The sequence below is a fragment of the Mauremys reevesii genome, linkage group 6 (genome assembly GCF_016161935.1).
Source record: "Mauremys reevesii isolate NIE-2019 linkage group 6, ASM1616193v1, whole genome shotgun sequence".
NCBI lineage: Eukaryota > Metazoa > Chordata > Testudines > Geoemydidae > Mauremys > Mauremys reevesii.
Window position 1 is genome coordinate 68,125,055 of NC_052628.1, and position 22,405 is coordinate 68,147,459.

General features: G+C 41.3%; 1 protein-coding gene and 1 long non-coding RNA gene across 3 annotated transcripts in view; one reads left to right on the top strand and one right to left on the bottom strand.

Moving 5' to 3' along the window:
- Positions 1 to 22,405, bottom strand: part of LOC120408049 — a 158,086-nt gene that overhangs the window by 32,501 nt on the left and 103,180 nt on the right. Inside the window, exon 4 of one of the 2 annotated variants that reach the window (XR_005600385.1) lies at positions 4,494 to 4,596. The exons of the other annotated variant lie outside the window; for it this stretch is intronic. This is a non-coding gene — a long non-coding RNA (uncharacterized LOC120408049). Of the gene's footprint in view, positions 1 to 4,493; positions 4,597 to 22,405 lie in introns of those variants that run through there. 2 annotated transcript variants of the gene reach the window in all.
- The window catches only part of KCNN2 (potassium calcium-activated channel subfamily N member 2), a 238,911-nt gene that overhangs the window by 707 nt on the left and 215,799 nt on the right, over positions 1 to 22,405 (top strand). The window lies entirely within an intron of this gene.

Below are 22,405 nucleotides of genomic sequence, written 5' to 3' on the forward strand. Positions count from 1 at the left end.
TGTCTTATATATGGTTTCACTGGTCATTAGCTTCTACTGAGCATGCTTGCTTGACCTGCTTAGCTAACCTTTCACCTATTTTCATACAGAGCATGCTCACTATCAAACATTACCTCATTTTTGATAACCAGTTAAAGCAGCACTGAGCTGGCCCAAGCCAGTTCAGGCTGAGGCTTGTTTGACCTTTCTGTTTCCCTTTTACTTTTTGTACTGCACATGCTCATTGTCAGACAATATCTCATTCTGCACATGCTCACTTGTGTTGTTTTTGCCTCAGAGAAGTTATGACCGTACTGCTCATGCCCCAGGCCATTTACTTCATGGCTGTACCTCATTTTATGTCATTTTTACTGCTGGGCATGCTCAGCCCAGTGATACTTCATGACCATACCTCATTTTACTCTACATTCTACTGGCCATGCTCAGCTCAGGAATCTCTCAGCTCTGGGTACAATACATTGTACAATAGTAAGGTACAATACAATGACCTACATTGTACAATAGTAAGTAATCTGCAGCTTTCAGTTGGTGAAGTGACTCCTGCTTATTCAAGCGGACAGCCATGGACACAAAATAGAAGTTAATAATATAAAATGGAGTCCGGGGAATTTCTCTGGTATCACTATATTACATGAATACAGATCTAGAGCTCTTTCAAAACAGGTTCTGATGGGCTCCTTGAGCTTGGCTCCATTCCACCAGGTCTCAGTTGCCCTTTGGGGTTCCTGGGGCTTAGATGTCTCTCTGGATTTGTGCAGGATTGACTCCATCCTGGTGGGACTCAAATGACCTCTGGAGCTCTGCATCTCCCCCATGGCTTGAAGGAAGATGAAGGGAGTTTGGCTGTTTGTTGATTTAGGTGGCACAAAATAGAAATGTCTATGGTGTTCTGGGGGAAAAAAGCCAAATAACTCTCCCCCCCCCCCCACAAATCAGGTCTTCAATATTTTCCTTTAACTAATATGGTTTCCTGACATTTAAAGAAATTTTCCTTTCATCCAGTGTCCTGCCCTCAGGTGTAGGTCAAAATAGAGTTTACCATCCTAAAACTAGATAGAAATAAACAGCTGCCTGGGTACTTGAACTATGGTATGCTGCCTGGAATTCCCCACGTGTGCGAGTTCCTTCCCAATAATCTTCAATAATCAGCTTGCAGGACATTCTGCTTCCTCTGAAAGTGATGCCATTACTGTTCCATGTCTATTGACTACTCACCGGCAAGCAATACAAAACTACACATCTTGTCCTTATCAATTAAAGATAGCACTTTCAGAATGTAGCGCATTTTGGGGATGCTTGCAGTGTATGGTGAATCTGATTTACTGTACTGTAGTAGTATGAGAAAAATTCAGCTCAGTTTGTTCATTCAATTTATAAATCCAATATTTCCTTGCAGTTTCTGAATTCTACCCTTAGGGCTGGTCTACACTAAGGGGAAAAATCGATATAAGATACGCAACTTCAGCTACGTGAATAACGTAGCTGAAGTCGAAGTATCTTATATCGATAACTTACCCGTCCTCACGGCGCGGAATCGATGTCCGGGGCTCTCCATGTCGACGCCGCCACCGCCGTTCGGGGCGGTGGAGTTACGGAATCGATAGAAGCGCGTTCGGGGATCGATATATCGCGTCTAGATGAGACGCGATATATCGATCCCTGAAAAATCGATCGCTACCCGCCGATACGGCGGGTAGTGTAGACGTAGCCTTAGTCTTTTTATGGGAGCTTTTCTCGCAGTTTATACTTATATAGAACATCTCACTGTATGTGCTGGTGCCATAAATATTCTTATAAATCTTCACCAGGCATTCTTCAGTAAAAATAGTGCTACACTGGATAAAAAATGCAAACCACTGTGAACCACAGACTGCTACAGGATCTGCTCAGACTTGAGACAAATAAAACTGCTCCCTGTGTTACTTTTATATGATTGATAGTAAGAAGATTAACTTCACAATGTTAATATTTGAACTCAATGTATAATATTTAGAACATAAGAACATAAGAACATAGAACATAAGAAAGGGTCAGACTGGTCAGACCAAAAAGGTCCATCCCAGCAGTATCTCTCTACCGAGTGGCCAAATGCCAGGTGCCTGAGGAGAGTGAACTGACAGGCAAGGCAATGATCTCTCTCTCTCTCCTGCCATCCATCTCCATCCCTCTGATGAACAGAGGCTAGGACACCATTTCTACCCCATTCTGGGCATTAGCCCATTATGGACTAGCCACCATGAATTTATCCAGTCCCCCCCATTACATGTTATAGTCCCTCCACTCTTCCTCCTCCCCAGGTTCCAACCACAAGTGTGAGTGGCGTGTGAAAAGAAAAAAGTTTTTTTACTTTTTTTTACTTTGTTTTTTATTTTCATTTTTGTTACTTGCCTGTGTATTATTATAATGTATTATAAATAAATTCTTTCTTTTCCTCACTCACAATTTCACTCATACATGATTATTTTATATACTCTCTTGTCTTCTTAGACTTCTCTTTTCTTTCTCTTTTCCTCAGTCTCATCCTCTTCTAAACCTAAACCCCTAATCATCTTAACCTTTCTTTTTTTTTAGTTCTTTTTCTAGAACTTTTTTTTGCTAGAATATCTTTTTTTGAGGACAGGACATCACTGCAACCACATATTGATGATGCATGCGTAGTATATATATATATAATATATTATATAATATATTTTTCTTATTTCCTATCCCCTTTTTTTGCTTTTTGACTCCCTCTGCATTTTTTTTGCTTCACACCTTACACTGGACGTCTTCAGAACTTCCACCATCTCCACTCTAACTCCCAATTCTTTTCTCTATTTAATGTAGTAGTTAGTTGCATTTTCATGTTGTATGTGTTTATTTTTTTTTTTTGTATTATTTTACACTTTTTTTTTTATTTTATTTTTTTTTTATTTGCCATTTTGTTTTTTTTTTTTAGTTCTCTTAGTTTTGTTAGATCTTCTTTCAGTTCTTTCTTCTATCTTATTTATCTAGTGTAGTTTTGTCTGTTTTGCATCATTTGCAACCTTTTACTCCTCAGATTTTTTATAATCTTGAGAACATTTATGAATAAATGACCTGATTAGGTCTTACTCCATTCCTCCTCTTACCTCTCCCACCTTCCATTCCCTTACCTTTTGTTGTCTTCTCCTTCCCTTTGTTCCCTGTCCTTATCCTTTTACAAATCCCATGACAGCTTAATTTTTGAGGACCTTTTGCTTAATTTACGTAAGAGCCTTTGGTGAGGCTTCCTTTACACTATTGTCACTCAGTCCCCTGTCCACCATGTCCTTTGACTCCCCTTGTCCACAACTTTCAAAGAACTTCTGAATAGATCTTTACAGAAACGATTTCCTTCTGACAATTTAAGATTTTATGTTGTTTTGTATTTTTTTTTTTTTTTATTTTCTTTTTGTGTTTCTTTTTTATTGCCCTAATTGGTTTGTTACCTAGCGGATGTTAGTAGAAGCTCCAGAGGGATCTTTTTCAAATGTTGTACAAACGCGAGACCGACATTGCACCCAGGTTTGGTATAAACCAAGATAAGCCTTCCACAATAGTCCCCATTCTTTCTTTCTGTTGTTTTTAAGGAACCCGGTATTCTACAACATCCCCCCTCCACAGCTACCAATTTAAGAGCAAGGGCTAGATTCTCAAAATCAGTAGGAGTTAGGAACCTAAATACTTTTGAGGATCTGGACTCAGCATCCTTCCTTCCCCATCCATGCTTTTTCAAGTATTGGCCAAATGGCCTACTCTCCCATTCTGCATTTTTGGAGCCTATTTCCCCTAAGACACCCAACAGCATCTTCAGAGCCGTGAATGAGCAGCAATGGTACTAGGAAATGCAGCTGGGATATAGAGTAACTAGATTTTACACCTTAAAAACAGGACCATAGGTTGCGTGGGCAAGGCCATTTAGTAGGGTCTCAGTTGTATCATGATCAGTGGAACTGGAATCAGAAGGCCCATGTTCCCTAGTGTTCTTGTTATTGAAGAGTCACTAGGGAAAGCAGACAGGCTGAAAGCAATTCACCTCCATGGACAGAGCAGCGCACAGGGTTTAATAAAGTTCCACTTGTTCGACTTAACCTGCACTCAGCTTCACTCTTTGCAAATGAAATATTGATAACTGGGTATATAAATGTGTGTGTTTTCCTCTCCAAACCCACATACATTTATCTCCCCCACAGTATAATGTAAAACCTTCAATACAACCTCAGCAGCATTAGCAAATATTCAAGGTTGTGCCCAAGTTGTGTGTGTGATGTGGGAAGTGTTGTGTCTGTGCGGGAAGCAAGAGGTTTGCAGCTGGGGGAGTGTTTGGCTGGGATGAACCTGGATGTTGTACCTTGTCCATGATGCAGTAGCATTTTCATGCTGGATGTGAGCAAAGGGTCTGGCTCTTTGCTGTTGGAACCTGCTAGCGGATATGCTGTGTCCAGCGTATTTTAAAAATAAAAGGAAGAGTTTTTACCTGTCAAGTCCTGAGTTCAGGGCACTGTGTGTCTCTTTGACAACTTGGTGACCTTGCAATTGCCTAAAACAGGAACTGCATTCTTTGTACTGCTTTTGGTGTTCTGTGTGCCATCCATTCTGTCAGGAAAAATAAGTAACCCTGAATTCAGGTCTTGGTAGGTAAGTCAAAGAGTAAACAGTTCTCAGATATTTTTTAAAATGCATTGATTTGTAAGACTTTAAAGATAAAGTTAATGAGTTACAATCTTGGGACCCTATCCTGAAAACACTTATGCATGTGCTTAACTTTAGTATTGTGAAATCAATGGGACTACTCAAAGTTAAGTATGTGTGTAAACATTTGCAGAATCAGAGCCTGAAAACATTTTGTATTTATTTTAAAACCACGTCAGTACACCTCTAAATCAGACTGGTTTTGTATCAAGACTCTCCCAGTGACTACTGAGAGATTATAGCCCAATCCTGCAATCACTTTTGTATGTGCTTGATTTTAAGTGTGTGGGCAATTCAGATGAAGTAAATGGTGCTGTTCATATGCTTCAAGTTAAATGCATGAATAAGTATTTGCAGAATCAGAGCTTATAGTAGCTGCCTCCCAGTTTGCTTACCCTATCATACAGCTTAGCAGGTTTTAAGAGGATAGTTGCAAAGTTCTTTCCCAAGGGCTTTTTCATTTCCTATTTCTTCTAAGGCCTTCTAAGACACTTCCAGATCATCAAGGAATTTGAAAGATGCTAAGTATCACCAAGATCCTTTAGTCAGATCTGACTGCATGATTGGAGCCTAAAATGGGAGAAGTGGGGTGTCAAAAAACCCATTCCCCCAGAATCTTGTGGGGAGAGCAAAAGTTTTATGGCTTGTTAGGCTTGAGCCTCACAGTTTTCCAGTTGGAAGAACACCACTAATTTTCTGCTACTTATTGCTGATGCATGCCAGTGTGTTGGTTTCCTGTGTGTTGGCTCAATGCGTTCTGTGAGATGCCTAACTGGGAAAAGCACCAGAGCTGATTTTGAATATAGAAAGCATTTAGAGGGCTAGTTAATACACTGCTCCACCTTTTGGACACCAGAACAAATCTCTGAAGGTAGGAGAACTTGAGATGACTGGAGGGCAGCAAAATCTCGAAGGAGAAGGGTAGAGGAATGAGATCGCAGAGAAGTTTGGGGCTATGGAGGGGGCTGTTTTTTGGGAATGCTCAGTGAATACAGGGAATAACCATGCTTTTGCATCCTGTAGAGTAGATGCAAGTTTGATTTAAGGATGTGGCTGACCAGTCTGACATGCCCCTTCCTTGTGAGGGGTAATGAGATTCACTGTCCATGTTCTAGTAACTATTTTTTGACAAATGTTTTCTCAATGTTGAGTGGTAGTTAGTAAATACTGAACACACTCCCTCTCCCTCCATTGTTTAACAAAACTTTTATTTCCTTTCAGGTGACAATAGACTATTTGGTCTGTAGTTTCTCTTAATTAAATTGAGAGGGCAATATGTATAGATCTTCTCTTCATGTTACAGTACTTAATACATAAGTAACTTTACTCTTCCTTCCTTACTACTCATAGATATAATTTAAGATCACGACAGCCTCTTATCTCATCATGTGTTCTTTTTTAGTCCTGATTGCTGCTAAACTGTACAGCTGCAAACACTAATAAGAGTAATTTAAATGAAGCACGCACAGCAGTAGAATCTTTTCTTCCCAGGAGAGTTCTGTACAGCCGGTAGTCTGAGTTATACTTCATACATAGTATTCAAGACCGTGAGTAAGATAACTATGTAGACATGCATAGTTGTACTATGGGATAATGTTTTGCAAGTCAAGGTGCCTTCAGGGCTGTCATATAAGTTTGAGTTATGGGCTATGAGGGACTGCTTAGTCTTAGATTCTGTTCAAAATAGTTTTCTGGCTAAAATCCTGGGCTTAACTCCTTCTGTAACTGGAATGTTACTCTGATGGGAAACAAATCCTAATTATATCAACGTTAGCTGATATTTTAATGGAAAAGGCCTCAAAGGTTCTTAATATTGCTTTGTTATCAGAAAGAGTTCTGACTAGTCAAAATAATTGGATGAAACTCATAAAGCATTCACTAGCTCAGCTTGCTCTTGGGCACCTGAGGGAAGAATTTTTTTATCACTCTCTGTTTATGCCAAACTATGAACCAAAGATAATAGACAGGAAGATGAGGCTAGACTCAGGGTCTTGATTACCAGTTTCTTCATTCCTGTGTTTGGGGCAGGCACAGAGAGAGTAAATGTGGCTTTAAGCCCCCTTCATGGGCCCCCTGAGGCAGTTAGAACAGTCTCCGGGACTCTAAGTGTACATCTACACTGCAGTTACAATCCTGTGGCTTGCCCATGCCAGCTGATGCGGGCTAAGAGGCTGTTTAACTGCATTGTAGACATTCGGGCTGAGGCTGGAGCCTGGGCTCTAGGACCCTGCAAGGTGGGAAAGTCCAAGAGCTCAAGCTGCAGCCTGAGCATTTACACCAGAATTAAACAGCTCCTAGTCAGCTGGCACAGGCCAGCTGTGAGTTTTTACCTGCAGCATAGCCAGACCCTAATTTACTCTGATCTCTAAGATCTGTAGAAATCACTGGCTAGCCAATGCAGTGTGTTCTGGCAGGTCCTCAACCTGCCCCTATGCTTGGAAAAGTGATTATCAGCGTTATGCTGGCCAGGGATGACTTCTGCACCTGGTGTATCTTTAGTGTGTGTGTGTGTGTGTGTGTGTGTGGGAGCACTCTTTTCAACCTCTTTAAGACTATTTTTATACCAACAGAGTGGCATAAAGGGGCTGGGGTGTAACAAAGGGCCCAGAGTATCCTGATTTGCCCCCTGTCACTTTATTTCCTCTTTTTTGAACCAAAGAAAATATTTTGTATTTATTTTAGTAAATTGGTTAAAGTCAAATGCTGAAAACCCTGCGTTTCACTGAGATTTCAAGCAATGAAGTCTGCAGTTTTAATGGGCAGATCAAAGGGCATCCACATGAATGAAAGAATATGTTCATGCAGTGAACATAGAGTGGAAACCCCAGCTGTTACAGGATTCAACAAACAGGTCTTACTTATATTTGAGAGACAGTTTTTAGAGAACAAATCTTTCCTTAGACCATTAATTTGTTTCCAAAAGAGTAGAAAATTTGGTTGCTGGCATCAGATTGTACTGACATTCCCTTTTGAGAGCGTTTTCAGTTTGCATATTATGCAAACTTAATTAGATATTGACATAAATAGAGTTTTTGGGGATTATTTCTGCTGCGTTTAATGGGGAGATTTTGCATCTGTTTTGACTCATTAATCTCTCTATTACTGTCACTTGATTATATATGTCTGTGAAGCCAAGTTGTGTATGCAATAACACTTGATTGACTGATTGTATTATACAGTAGGCAGGATTTAAGAACTGAATGCTAATAGCACTAGCGAGTCTGATTAACTACTTTGCTCATTCTTAGACTGAGGCCAGTTCTTGCTTCTGAACTTGTTTAGGAGCTTTGTAGAAAATCCATTACTGCTGCTAAGACTGTGATTTCTAGTCGAGAAAAAAAGTCCATGTTAGTATTGTGCTGTGTTTTTAAAACCTTTTTAGTTGTTGGTGTATTTGCTGATATTCATATTGGTTTTGTATTGATAAATTTGCTGGCTTGTGGAGCTACAACTTAGTGTTGTCTTTATTTTTGGAGGCCCTGGGATGGTATGCAAGACAATGGGGGTCTGGTGGCTTTGCTCTGAATGTTTTAAGTAGTAATTGTTTTTTGTAGTTACAAATTCAAGTAGGATTAGATTCTCCTAAGTACCCTGGCCCTGATTCAATGAAGCGCTTAACTGTAAGACTGTGAATAGTCTCACTGACATCAAAATCGAGCCCATGATATATGTATGGATCCGTATAGTATCTGTGAAGAATGTAGATCAGATCCTGGAAAGAGGGCTAGATCCTCACAGTTCTTTCAAATCCGTGGAGCCATACTGAATTTCACCAGCTGAAGATCTGATCCATTGATGGCACTTAGTGGCCTATAGTGTGTCACAATTAATAGTGGAGGAAAAGGACAGCATCATTATTTAAGGAAAGTTGGAACAAACTTTCAAAATGGGTCTGCCTCACAAAACCAAATCTACGAACAACCCAATTACTAATGTACACCAAAATCTTGATTTTTCTGGAAAATGTCTGTGCTAATCTATGAACACTGAGGTCAACATTACTTTCCCACCCAATAAGCAGGGGCGGCTCTAGCTATTTCGCCACCCCAAGCACGGCGGCATGCTGCAGGGGGTGCTCTGCCGGTCGACGGTCCCGCAGCTCCGGTGGACCTCCTGCAGACATCCCTGCAGAGGGTCCGCTGGTCCTGCGGCTCCGGTGGACCTCCCGCAGGTGTGCCTGCGGATGCTCCACTGAAGCCGCGGGACCAGCGGACCCTCCGCAGGGACGCCTGCGGGGGGTCCACCGGAGCTGCCTGCCACCCTCCCGGCGACCGGCAGAGTGCCCCCCGCAGCATGCCGCCCCAAGCACGCGCTTGGCATGCTGGGGCCTGGAGCCGCCCCTGCCAATAAGTGTCAGGTCTAAAATCATGAGTACAAATTATCTGAGATTTGCAGAAAAGAAGATGAGGCAGGTTGTACCTGAAATATGCCAGCAGAAATGAGTTAATTAAATGGAAGGCTGATAAAATTACATATGACTTCAGGTATAAAAATGTAAGGTGTAACAATGCATATCAATTCTTTATTGCTCTCTAATGCTCTCAAATACTGATTGTATTTTGGCTGATTTACTACAAGATATAGGACATGAATCATAGAAGATTAGGGTTGGAAGAGACCTTGAGGGGATGCAAACTTCAGAAATAAATGTTTAGGAAACAAATTATTTACAAGCACAAGTTCTTAAAATCAACCAGTGTGAAGGCACACAGTCATATGCCTGACTTCAAGGTCATCTTTCTAATTGGGTTGTGCTGTGCTCTGCTTCCCTCTGAAAGAACTACAACACAAATGACACCAAAGTAGTACCTAATATATATTCCTTAACTTTGTTTGTTTACTGTGTGTTGTGGTCACTGCTAAACTTGCCTCTTTGCCTTAGCTGAATGGAAATGTTTACCTCAATATTACATGAATTTCCCTCTAATTATTATAGACAAAGGCTAGAACAATTTTACCTCAGTAGCAGCATATAAATATGGCATTACGTACAAATATCGGCAAATATTAAGGGTGATCACTGTTCTGTGTTTTTCAGTAGCATACCCTTATTTTAGTTTTTCTTCAGATCACAGCCATGCTGCATGTGAAGTGTTATAGCAGTAGAAATGCTCTTGTGAAGGAGATCTGCAAAGGGTGGAAGATGGAGTTGTGGGGGGTAGTAATGGGGGTTTGCTTTAAAAAAAACAACAACTTTACAATGTATAAAGAGGGCCTGAAACTTTTTTTCTTTCACGCTGGGTGAAACCTATCCCTGAGTTCCTGAGACGGTAGTCAGGCCATGATGGCTAAGAACACTTGCTTGTTGGTTTTATTGGGACAAATGTTATGAAAGAAGCCCCAGGTCCATGCTCAAGTACATGTGCAATTGCATGCCTAAGTTTAGTACAGATGATTGTGTGTGCAATCAAGTAGTTGCCCATGACTGTTTCTATCTGACAGCTGTAAATCTTTCAAATGTATTTGTTTTCTAGCACCTTTCATAACACCCCGAGCCAATCTTCCGTCTCTCTTAGGGGACCAGATAGCAAGTGTGAAAAATTGGAACAGGGGATGTGGGATAATAGGTGTCTATATAAGAAAAAAGCCCCAAATATCGGAACTGTCCCAATAAAATCGGGACATCTGGTCACCCTAGTTTCTCTCTTAATAATTACGCACAGCACTGCTGAGGACAGCACTTTTGAAGGAAAATACTCGTATATTCCTGGCATATGTAAGATCGATAATCTCTACAAATCACAAGACATCCTGTTGCTAATTTCCCTGCTACATTCTCCCCTATCTAATTATAGTACCAATCCGATGTCTTGGAAGAAGAACAGCTTAGATAACTTTTGATTATGTATCAACAATAAGCTCTGCCTTACAAGAGATAGTGATATGGATTTAACCCAATTTATTTAGGATTTGAGCTTTTATTTCTCAAGAGGTGCATGAGTATCTTTTATACATCCACAAGCTAGGGAGGATCCTCTCTTGTAGTCAGTGTGACAAATGAACAGGGCTGGCAACAGTATTATCAACTGAGCCAGCTTCCCTGCAGGCAGGACCAGAAACCCTTCACTCTTACAGTGATAGCTTGTGATTATGACATAGTATTCAATATACCACACTCTAGAACAGGGATGGCCAAAGTGTGGCTCGTGAGCCACATGCAGCTGTTTTACAGTTAAAGTGTGGCTTGCAGAGCCCTCCATGCTCCCCATTCTCCCCTATTAGTGTGTGGGGGGGGCGTGGGGCTTCTGCCCTGCAAGAGGGTGGTGGGGCTACGGGGCTTCTGCCAGAGATGCCTGATGCCTGCTGAGAGTAGAGGGGGACAATTTAAAGGTTCAGGCCCCCCAACATCTTGAGTCCCTCCCCCCCAGCCATCAGCGCCCCCTCCCTGCAGCTCCCAGGTGTTAGCTCCATGTTGAGAGGCAGTGGCAAACAGCTGGGAGCTGCAGAGAGGGGCCACTGCCTTTAGCTCTACAGGAAAGGCAGCACCAAAAGCAGCAGCTCATCCTGTAGCTCCCAGCTGTTTGCCGCTGCCTCTCCCCACGCCTGCAGCTCCCAGCTTGCCAGCTCCAACAGCTGCCGTGCAGGGAGGGGGCCCGGCAGAACCATGTGACTGAATGGGGCCAGCAAACCCTTGGAAAAATCTGGGGAGGCGTGCCCCTCGCAAATTGCCTCTGGCTTCTGCCCAATGGGGCAGGGTGTCTTAGGGCTTCAGATGAAGGCAGGCACCTCCTGGGGAGGGCTGAAGCTGTGAGCCCATCCTCCCTCCCTGTGAGGCTGAAGTCCTGAGCCCCTGTTCTCAAACTTCTGAAGATTATCATACGTGGCTCAGAGGGTCAGTAAGTTTGGCCACCCCACTCTAGAAAGAGACTACCTGTGAGCTGTACTTCTAAACAATTTAGAAAAACAATTGTACTGTCCTTTAAAAATTCTGGCATGAAGAAATCATTTTGAAAATGAAACCCATTTTTGGGGGGGCAGGGCTTGGTCAGTTTAAAATCTTTCCTGGCTAGAAGATGGGTGTCATAGTTACAAGGTCAGCTGCACCTTCTGACTCTCCTTCAGTCTCTCTCTCCCATTCAGGTGACAGACTTGGTGCCTTCACTCCCCTTGGACAAATCCCATGATTCTCCCACACACAGACTGGTTAGAGTTTACCAACTCTGATCCTTAACAGATCCAGCTAGGTTTGGCACCTGCAAGAGTCTTCCCTTTGGAAGTTGTGAGCAGTACTTAAATATAGTGACTCAGAACAGCTTCTTCAAAACAAAGTTAAATATATAACGGTGGAAATGTAACAATTAGGGCTGTCAAGCAATTAAAGAACTTAATCGCAATTAAGCACGTGATTAAAAAATTATCATAATTAATTGCACTGTTAAACAATAATAGAATATTATTTATATAAATATTTTGGATGTTTTCTACATTTTCAAATATATTGATTTCAATTACAACACAGAATACAAAGTGTACAGTGCTCACTTTATATTTTTTATTATAAATATATGCACTGTAAAAAATAAAATAAATAGTATTTTTCAATTCACTTAATACAAGTACTGTAGTGCAATCTCTTTATCAAGAAAGTTGAACTTACAAATGTAGAATTATGTACAAAAAATAACTGCACTCAAAAACAAAACAATCTAAAACTTCAGAGTCTACAAGTCCACTCAGTCCTACTTCTTGTTCAGCCAATCGCTCAGACAAACAAGTTTATTTACATTTTCAGGAGATAATGCTGCCTGCTTCTTGTTTACAATGTCACCTGAAAGTGAGAACAGGTATTCGCATGGGACTGTTGTAGCCGGCATTGCAAGATATTTATGTGCCAGATGCGCTAAAGATTCATATGTCTCTTCATGCTTCAACCACCATTCCAGAGGACATGCGTTCATGCTGATAATGGGTTTTGCTTGTTAATGATCCAAAGCAGCGCAGACCAATGCAAGTTCATTTTCATCATCTGAGTTAGATGCCACCAGCAGAAGGTTGATTTTCTCTTTTGGTGGTTCAGGTTCTGTAATTTCCGAATGGGAGTGTTGCTCTTTTAAGATTTCTGAAAGCATGCTTGTAGTGGGGTAGTCACCCTGCTCCTGCACTGAAGGGCTTAAAACAGCCCTGGGGGAAGGCTGTGGCAGGGGAAAAGGTAGGCTGATGGGGAAAGCAGCCACAGCTGTGGCCAGCTTAATCAGGGCTCCACTGGCCCCTATAAGAGGGCAGTGGGCCAGAATCTAGGACAGACACTCTCTCTCTAGTCTTTGAGAGAGAAGGATCTGGCTGCCTGGGAAGCTGAGGAGGGTACCTAGGGTGAAGCAGTGCTGGGGAAGGGCAGAGGGAGCTGGGGAGCTCCAGCCTAGCAAAGCCCCAGCCTGCAGGCTGAGTTAAGGGCCCACAAAATGGGTACTGGGGCTGCAGAGGGGCAGCCCAGAGATAGGCAGAGGCAGCAGGTCCTAACCCTCTTGCCGATGATGAGTGGTTTACAGACTGCAGTCGGCCCCAGGGAGCGGGGGCTAGATGATGACTGGCAGTAGGGTTGGGGGTTTCCCTGGGAAGGGAACATACAATTCTCCCCCCAAGTAGTTTAGTCACAAATTTAATTAATGAATTTTTTTTAACGAGCACCACCAGCATGGAAGCATGTCCTCTGGAATGGTGGCCAAAGCATGAAGGGGCATACGAATGTTTACCATTGTCTCCCTCCTCATGGAAGAGAGGTGAGCTCAGGAAGGAGTTAATTCTTTGAACCCCTGTAGCAAACAGCAATCAAACAGGTACACATAATAATCATAAAAATAATTCAGATCACCTAGACCTTCATAGCAGTTAAACATAAATATTAAATAATTAGCCACAAATAACTTATTCAAAGAATGTTGCTGTTTTTATATTGTTCACAAAGTGTAAATTGAAAAATTCTAAAATATATTTTTTTTTCTGCGGTAGTGTTCAGAGTCTGATCAAGATCCCATTGTGCTAGAAGCTGTACAAATGCATAAGAAGATAAGGTTCCTGCCCTGAAGAGTTCAAAAGTATTCTCTAAATTTTGGTCTGCAGATCGTTCACGAGGAGTTTTTTGCATATACTGTCATTGCGCAAGTCATGCTATGTCCATTATTTGCATTGTTCACATGGTTCTTTGACTGAGTGGATTACTTTCATAACTAACCAACATAGCCTGAGTTGTGAAATTTATAGTTGAAGATACAATTTGTAATTCATTTTGGGACATATTCAAGCATAATTCAGTTTTTGCTGAGCTAAAAGAAGCCTTTCATTTAGGAAAGCTTCAGTATATTCTTTCTCTTTGTACCACAGAGCTAATGAAATTTGATAAGCCAATTTACTTCTCATTAGTTGAGAGTTCTGTCATTCACAGATTCATTCATAACATCCATCATCTTGGTTCAAGTACTTAATTTATTGGAAATAAAGGTCCATGGACAGTTATAAAAGAAAAGTGTGGTTTCTTTAGTGAAGGCTTTTTAAAACTACAGGTTTCTCAGTAAAAACCAAGAGCAGATCACAAGGAATAGCAAGTTCAGCAGGCTTCAAGTGGGATTCACTTTAGTTATACTGGCTTGATCGTATACATTCAAATAGCCATCAGTGCAGTATATAGAGTCTCTCTGTCTAGCATGCACACATGATCATGCATGAATCAGTTAGTGGAAATGTTTGTCTGTTGGGGTGGATCCTGCACAGTGCTGGTACAGAGTATCTCATGTGTAAGTGCAAGGTAAAAAGTGATGGAAAGGACCTGGGCTGCCAGGGAGTCTGCTGCTGTTATAAAGAGTGCTGCTTGCACAACTACTACATTATTCCTACCTTGTAGCAGGAGTCAGACCTGGAAGGTGGGTGGCAGGGAGCAGGGGAGGAGGAGAGAAACATTGCCCGATCAGATATGCCCACTCCCTGCCCAGATTTTACACTGCTCTTGAGAGGGAGAGTAGGAGAGGGCATACAAGGGCCTTGAGATTTAATGCTTCTCACTGTGGAGAAACTCACCAAAGCCCCAACCCAAAGTACAACACTTAAGCGCGTGCTTAAACTTAATGGGACTGACTGTTGTAAATTTAATTGTGTGAATGCCCAGCCTCTGCTCACATTTGTGATGGAATGCGGTAACCTTGGGTATACTGCTGGAGGAGGGTTTGTTGGCACAAGACCTTTGCTGTTATTGATATTGTATGTCCTGTTTAGAATTGAATTTCCCATGCCTTCATTTGGTGTGCCTTCACTCATGTTATGCCCATCAGCATGTCAAAGGGTGGTGTCTGGATAACTCTGTGTGTCAGTAGAGAGATGAATATCATTTCAGAAGCTAGTCTGGTGCTTTCTGTTTCTGAAATTTGTCTCTGAGAGGTGCATGTGAACAGACTTAATGTTCCTTTGTAGTCATACTGAGACAGTTATGCTGAAACTGGAATATTTCTCCTTTTTATTCCCCTTCCAAGGATAAGAAAAATCTCCTGAGATGAACCAATAAAAGGTGGAGAATTACCCTAAAAGAAAGTATTCTGCAAGAATATTTAGATGCTTAAAAAAAAAAAAAGCACTGTCTCTCAGTTGGCTATGGATGCAATCTATAATTAAATTAATTTTGTGCCCCTTAAAATTGAAGACATCTATTTTCCACTGACATCAATTTTCTTAACCTAAAAGGGTAAAGCTTTTATAGTGTGGTGTGCGCATGTGTGTATATATTATATAAAATACCTTTTAGTTGTGACACTTATCGTTAAAGCTGCTTAACACTTTCCATTATAGCCCCTGTTTTTAGTTGCTTATAACTTTTTGTTGAATGTTAACTGTTCATGATGAAATTTCCTATGCTAGGTGACTGCCTCAGGCTGATTTTTTTTTTTTAAAGATTCAGATATTTCTTAGAACCAGTCAGAATAAAGGAGAAGAAGGAAGCAGCTGAAGATATGAGGAGGGGGCAAATGAAGACAGGCTGGGAGCAATAGGAGAAGAGGTACACAGTGACAGGAGCCTCTGAGGACAGGGTCAGAAGCCAGATGAAGTGATGTTGGGTAAGGGGAATAGGAGCAGGAATGGATTAGGGGGACAAGGGCATAAGGGTTTGTGAAACACTCAAATATTACGGTGATAAGTGCTGTAGAAAAGGCCAAGAAGAAATGAATAATTGTGTTTCCAGTGCAGGGTTTGGATGTTGTGCAGTAAATAGGCCTGGGCCACATATTGAATAATGAGGATAAAAAGGGAATATTGAATAGCTACCCACTTGGTGAGCACTGTCTATGGATGGCTTGCACTGCTACTACCTGTATTGTATATGCTCAGTGGATAAACAGAGAACTTCTGTCACTAGTAGTGTCATTACTGCTTCACACATGAGCACCATTCACAGACACACAACATAACTATAGAGACCTCACAAAATGAAACAGTTTGGCTCTTCTAAAACAATAGTGTATTGAGTAATTTTACTTATAATCAAAATCCTGATACATGACATCATCCTCCTGGTAGAAGCAGTAGAGAGGCTGATCTGATAGGGGTATGCTGCTTTGTTGACAGAAACACTTAGCTTAGCTGAAAGCATAATTTTGATAGACTTAATAGGACATTCTCATTTTCAAAAAGGACCCCATTCACATATTTTTATTGCACCGACAGCAAGCAAGACAGCAATAATTTGAGATGAAAGCAATTTTTCCCCATTAAAATGCAGAACTGTTGGCCATAAAGATCCATGCTTTGGACAGAAACTGTAGTCACTCATCTGCTCCAGCAGAGTAAATGAAAACAAAAGGTCCCATGAGCCCCTTTTAAAATGCAGGAAAATATTTTATTTAGATCATTAGGAGGAAAGAAATGATCAGAGGATGAGTACTATATTGGGGAGGAGTCAAATTTCCTTTTCTTTAATATGTCATGTTAAGATTATTTCCCTTGTATCTGCAATTAAGTAGTGGTATAGTTCAGAAATCCATAGCTGATTCTCCATCCAGAGTTTGTGTACCTTTGGGAAAAGACATATATGCCATACTGGACCAATGAGTTAGATCAACTTGCTATTATGCTTTTCCATACAGAAAAAGCATTTATAAACTTTCAGTCTTATGTCTTTTATTTTAGATTAAGGGTAATCACAAAACAATAAAGACAAGAGTGGTGTATGGTTCCTCTCTAACATGTTGCATCAGCTGTGCACAGAAAATGGCAGCTACTTCTGCTGAAAACATCATTATAATACACCTCTATCTCGATATAACGCCATCCTCAGGAGCCAAAAAATCTTACCGCGTTATAGGTGAAACCACGTTATATCAAACTTTATTTGATCTGCCGGAGTGTGCAGCCCCGCCCTCCCAGAGCGCTGCTTTACTGCATAATATCTGAATTCATGTTATATCGGGTGGCGTTATAACGGGGTAGAGGTGTAATTTAAGGGTGTAGTTCACAGAAAAGAGAGAACAATATTTCCACAGGTACATTGATTGCACCTGTACAAATTAAGGGGAAAACCCCTAAACCTGCTAGGGTGGTTAAGATTTTGGTAAGTTTAAATGAAGGAAATCTCTCTGTAGGTACTGAAGAGAAGCACTAATTCTAGATGGTAAGCTATTTGGACCAGGGATTATGTTTGGTTTTGTGTCTCTCCAGTGCCTATCACAATAGGGTCTTGGTCCAAGACGGGAGCTCCCAGGTGCAATTGCAACACGAATAATAAATAGTGGCGTCAGTGTTTGGGATGGCTTCACTGTCCTGTTCAAGTAACCACCTCGGTCAGCCAAATACCAGAGACAGAAAAATTCACTGGACCATTTTTTTCTGAAAAAGGAAGCCTGAAGAGTACATGTAAAAACATGTGTGATCACAGTCCTTCACATCTGTGCAATTAGTGATGGCACACACCAATGACTGGGTAAGTAGTCATGATAAATGGCTGCATAGAAAAACATAGAGACAAGGTGGGTGAGGTCTCTCTCACCAACAGAAGTTGGTCCAGTAAAAGCCATCACTTCGCCCATCTTATCTCTCTAATATCCTGGGACCGACATGGCTACAACAACACAGCATACATAGGAAAAACAACAGTTCAATGATTATGTTCTCACTTTGAGTGAAGGTCAAAAAAGATTTGAACTGAAATTGCTGATGTTGACCAGTTTTTGAGCCAAATAAATGAAATAGTGGGAGTTGGGTCTGAGAAATTGTGACAGCCAGGTGAATAATAACCAAGGAAAAGCTCAGAAGGAGGCTTAGCAAGAAGACAAGAATACATGGGTTTTTTTCAATGGGCAGCAGGCACATTGTGCTCGCTCATGAATTCTCTTTAGGCCATTCTTTCCTATATATAGAAGGGTATGAGATACAGCTAAAAATACACTTGAAAAAATGTCTCTAGTCCTACAGTATAAAAGCAGATTTACAAAAATTTCAGAGTCTTACCAAAAGCTGCCAAAATCTGTCACTTTTAAAAACAAATGAATCCAGTAGAAGGCATCAAACATAAAGTGTTTGTTTAAACACCCGATTATGTTCACAGTTGCAGAAATTGTACATACAGACACAAGTGCAATTGCATTTTAATAACTCTTGAGAGTGACTGTAGGCATACTGGGATGAACAGTTTGACAAAAGCCTCTCTCTTCTTAGCCACTACTAGCCACCATTGGGTTTGCTATGTATGCTAATTAATTTCCCAGCGTGGCTGACTTTAGGATTAGGCAGTTTTGCAATTGGCAGCTACAAAGCTTGTTCTTGTGATTTGCTTGGTGCCTAACACTCAGGGACAGTGCAACCATTTTAGGCGACCTAGGCAGTCGCCTAGGGCACTGGGATTTGGGAGGCGCCATTTTCTTCTGCAGCAACTGCGGCAGCCGGATCCTCGGCCACCCCGGTCGCCGCCAGCATTTAGGCGGAGGGAGCTGGGACTGGGGGACGCGGGAAGGGCTGCCTGCAGCAAGTAAGGGGGGGCGGCATGCAGGGGAACTCCCCGCCCCAGCTCAACCCTACCCTGCCTCCTCCCCGAACACACCGTGGCTGCTTCACTTTTCCCGCCTCCCAGGCTTGCAGCACCTAAGCTGATTGGCGCCGCAAGCCGGGGAGGCAGGAGAAGTGAAGCAGCGATGGAGTGCTCGGGGAGGATGCAGGGCAGGGGTGAGTTGCTTCACTTCTCCCACCTCCCAGGCTTGCAGTGCCAATCAGCTTAGGCACCGCAAGCCTGGGAGGCGGGAGAAGTGAAGCAGCAATGGCATGCTTGGGATGCTCGTGCACGGAGAAGGGGTGAGCTGCGGTAGGAGGGGTGCCTCAGGGCCGAGGGTGGGGGATGGGGAGCTGCCACAAGGGGGCGCCTCAGGGCGGAGGTGGGGAGCTGCCGCGGGGGGGGGGGCGCGCCTCGGGGCGCGGGGAGTGTGTGTGTGCAAAGTGGAAGTTTCGCCTAGGGCGCGAAACATCCTTGCACCGGCCCTGCTAACACTTGGTCTCAAGAGACTGTGGGAGAGGGCCGAGTTTACTCTACTTAAAAATTAAAGCCAGATGGAAAGTATGGACAGACAGTTATATTTTTACTCATTTAAGAACATGGGTTTTTTTAATTAGAAGTAGTTGCTCCCAAACAAATAACTTCTATATTTAATAACAGACAGATTAGATCATGCAATTACTGGAAGTTTCACTTTAATAGAAGGTTCTTCATATAGAAGTGAAATGTTAAGTGTTGTGAATTCTTTAAGTCTCTGTGGCATGTTTTCAGGTAAGTCTCCTTTATTAGCACTCTCTTCTAACATAAACGTGTGTCAAGATGCTGGGGAAATACGGGTTTGTGCCACTGGCACAAGTTCTTTTTATCTGACTTGATGATTAATATAATGTCCCCTGTTAGGCTATTTTAGCATCTCTCTATAGCTTGTTATCATCTTTCAAGTTTTAAACTTCAAAGTGACATTAGTGATCTTATTGATTCAGTTTTTAAATTCTTTCACTCACTGGGTCTTTACACTATGTCTGAGATAATAGTTAAACCAATAATCTGTTCAGGCATTTGAAAAGTAAATCAAGAAAACAAACCCTTATTTGTCTTATCATGGGGAAAATTAAATTGAATACTGTGCCCATCAAGAGTTCTGTTTCACAATAAAGCCATCCATTAGAAAATGAAATCCCTCAAAAGAGACCAATGTTGAATCACTTTTGGCTACACCCAGAGACAGCACCCAGCGTTAGAAACGGATAAATATGCTTGAGCAAAGACTGACTCAGGACTTTCTGATGATGCTCTCGGTACTTGTAACACTGATTGACATCTGCCAGTGAGTGGGTTTTGGGTTTTTTTATTTGATTCCTGGCAGATTTTGGGGGTAAGTTTGTAAGTCGTCTTACCAATAAAAAAGAACCCTAACATTGCTGCCTTTTATCATATATATCATGCATTTGAAAAGCTATGACAATATCATATACCAGTGTATGGTAATAGTAGGCAAAGTGCTGATCTTTAATGGCAAACACCATTCAGTTTGTCGCAATTAAAAATATTCACAGACTATAAGGCCATTCCTGACCACTGTGGTAATTGAGATTCACCTCCTAGAGGCCTTAGAATTTCAGTAACTTTTGCAGTGGAGGGAAAATGTTCTGTTCTGTTCTATTCTATTCTACATAGGTTCTTATATTGTGCTTGTCACCATAGTATCTCTACTACATTAGTGAATACTACTGAACCCAATAATTTCTGGAGGAACTAAAGAGTATATGTTAGAAAGATATCAGACTAGATTTAAAGATTCCAAATGATGGTGAATTTACTGCTTCTCATAATAAGCTGCTGCAAATGCAATTTCTTAACAATTCAGATTATTTCCAGTGTGGTTGCTTCCCTTTTAAAATGTATTTACATCTATCCTACCTCCCAGTTAATCCAACTTTCCTCTTTTTCCTGGGTCATTGACCATCTGGCTTCCATGGCAATGTCTTCTACTGCATTCACTATTAAGGAGCTTTAAGCATGAAGGGGAAGATCCTCAGCTGGTATAAATCATCATAGTTCCATTGACTTCAACAGAGCTATGACAATTTTCACTAGCTGAGGATCTTCTTCCAGCAGTTTCTCTAAGTCTTGCTGTGCCCTCACTCAGTGCATGCAAGTAACAATTAACTTTGCTATTTTTAATATTACAGGTTAAAGGCGCATGGATGTATCTGGCATTTTTCCTGTGTAATACTTTACTACAAAAAACACTACTACCGTTATCATAACTTTGTGTATCTATGGAAATTTCTATTGCATAGAAACACTCAATCTGTTTCTGCTGTTTTTTTGCACAGATGTGACTCAGTTGAAGTAAATGTAGCTATCAGTATAAAAATCAGTGTGAGATCAGAATTAGGTCAACTGTCTAGTCTTTGCTGCTAATTATTGATCATCAATTTTTGAAGTGCTTCCCCCTGTAAGACAGTGGGAATTGCGCCATTGACTTAAATCTGCACCCATTAAACGGGATGAATAAAGGAGTCCTCCAAACAATTCTGAATAGTTTTTCTCCTCTTCTTAATAAACAAATGCTCTACATAGATATTACGTGGCCCAGACACTTCTAAATCTAGCTTCATTTTATACTGTTAAGGAAAATGCACATCTCACATAGGTTTGTGCTGCATACAATTTATAAATTTCATCAACAGTAGTAATCAGCTGCAAAGTCTATAATACTGCTGTTCTTCCTTCTCAGATCCTTATTGCATTTTTTCAGTTATTCTTTAAAGACTACTTTGATATACTTGGGAGCAGGATTGTGCCCATAATTGTAAGGCAGTGCATATTCAAAAAACAGAAGGCAAACTGTGGCATGAACAGATTTCTGTCTTACCTCTTGCAGAAAAGGAAGCTGCTTCCTTAATACCACCATTCAAACATGTTGCTAATTATTTCCTGTTATCCAAAAGTCTGTCTTTCTGCACCATCCCACAAAGAAAGCCTTCCAATTCAACGATAATGATTTTTTGTAATTCTTATTCTTTATACAAATGGAATCAAGTAATGATGACTACAAGATACATCTTCATCCTCTTATATGCTGGCCTCTACACATGGGAATAACATCCTCAAAAAATCTGTAAAGCACAACCATAGCCTCCCTCAAATCCCTCCTTAAGGCTCTCCTCTGCCATGATGCCAAAAAATCCCTGACACTGGCAGATAACCATGGACAGGCAGGTGGAAAGCTGTGAAATTTTAAGACCTGTTGTGCCTTATCAGCCTACAATGTAAATTATTTGGGGGCAGGGACTGTCTTTTCATTTCATGTTGGTGCAGTGTCAAGCATAACAGGCCCTTTTACTGCTTCTATAAGACAATAAGTATATGTGTGCTCAAGAAAATACACACAGATTTCTAGTACCCTAATCATGAATTTAAGAAACTGGGGATCTTCTGTTCAACTATCACCTTAGAATGGAATATAGAGAACTGGAACACAACCAACAGATCTTTGAGGTGGATAGTCCTGCACTGAATTGCCAAACAGTGGCACAGACTAGACTGTCTAGCAGAACTAAGTTTTCTGCGTATTGACAATATGAAGGATGGTTTAGAACCTAGTAATGGTCAGCCCAGAACTGACCTTATGTTTAAAACAGATTATTTATCACTCCTTTTAGTTTAAAAATTCAGCATTGTTATAAAATAGTTTGCAAGGATGAAGCTGTTTCAGGGCTTTTTAAGGATCAAGTGCTTGCTGCATAT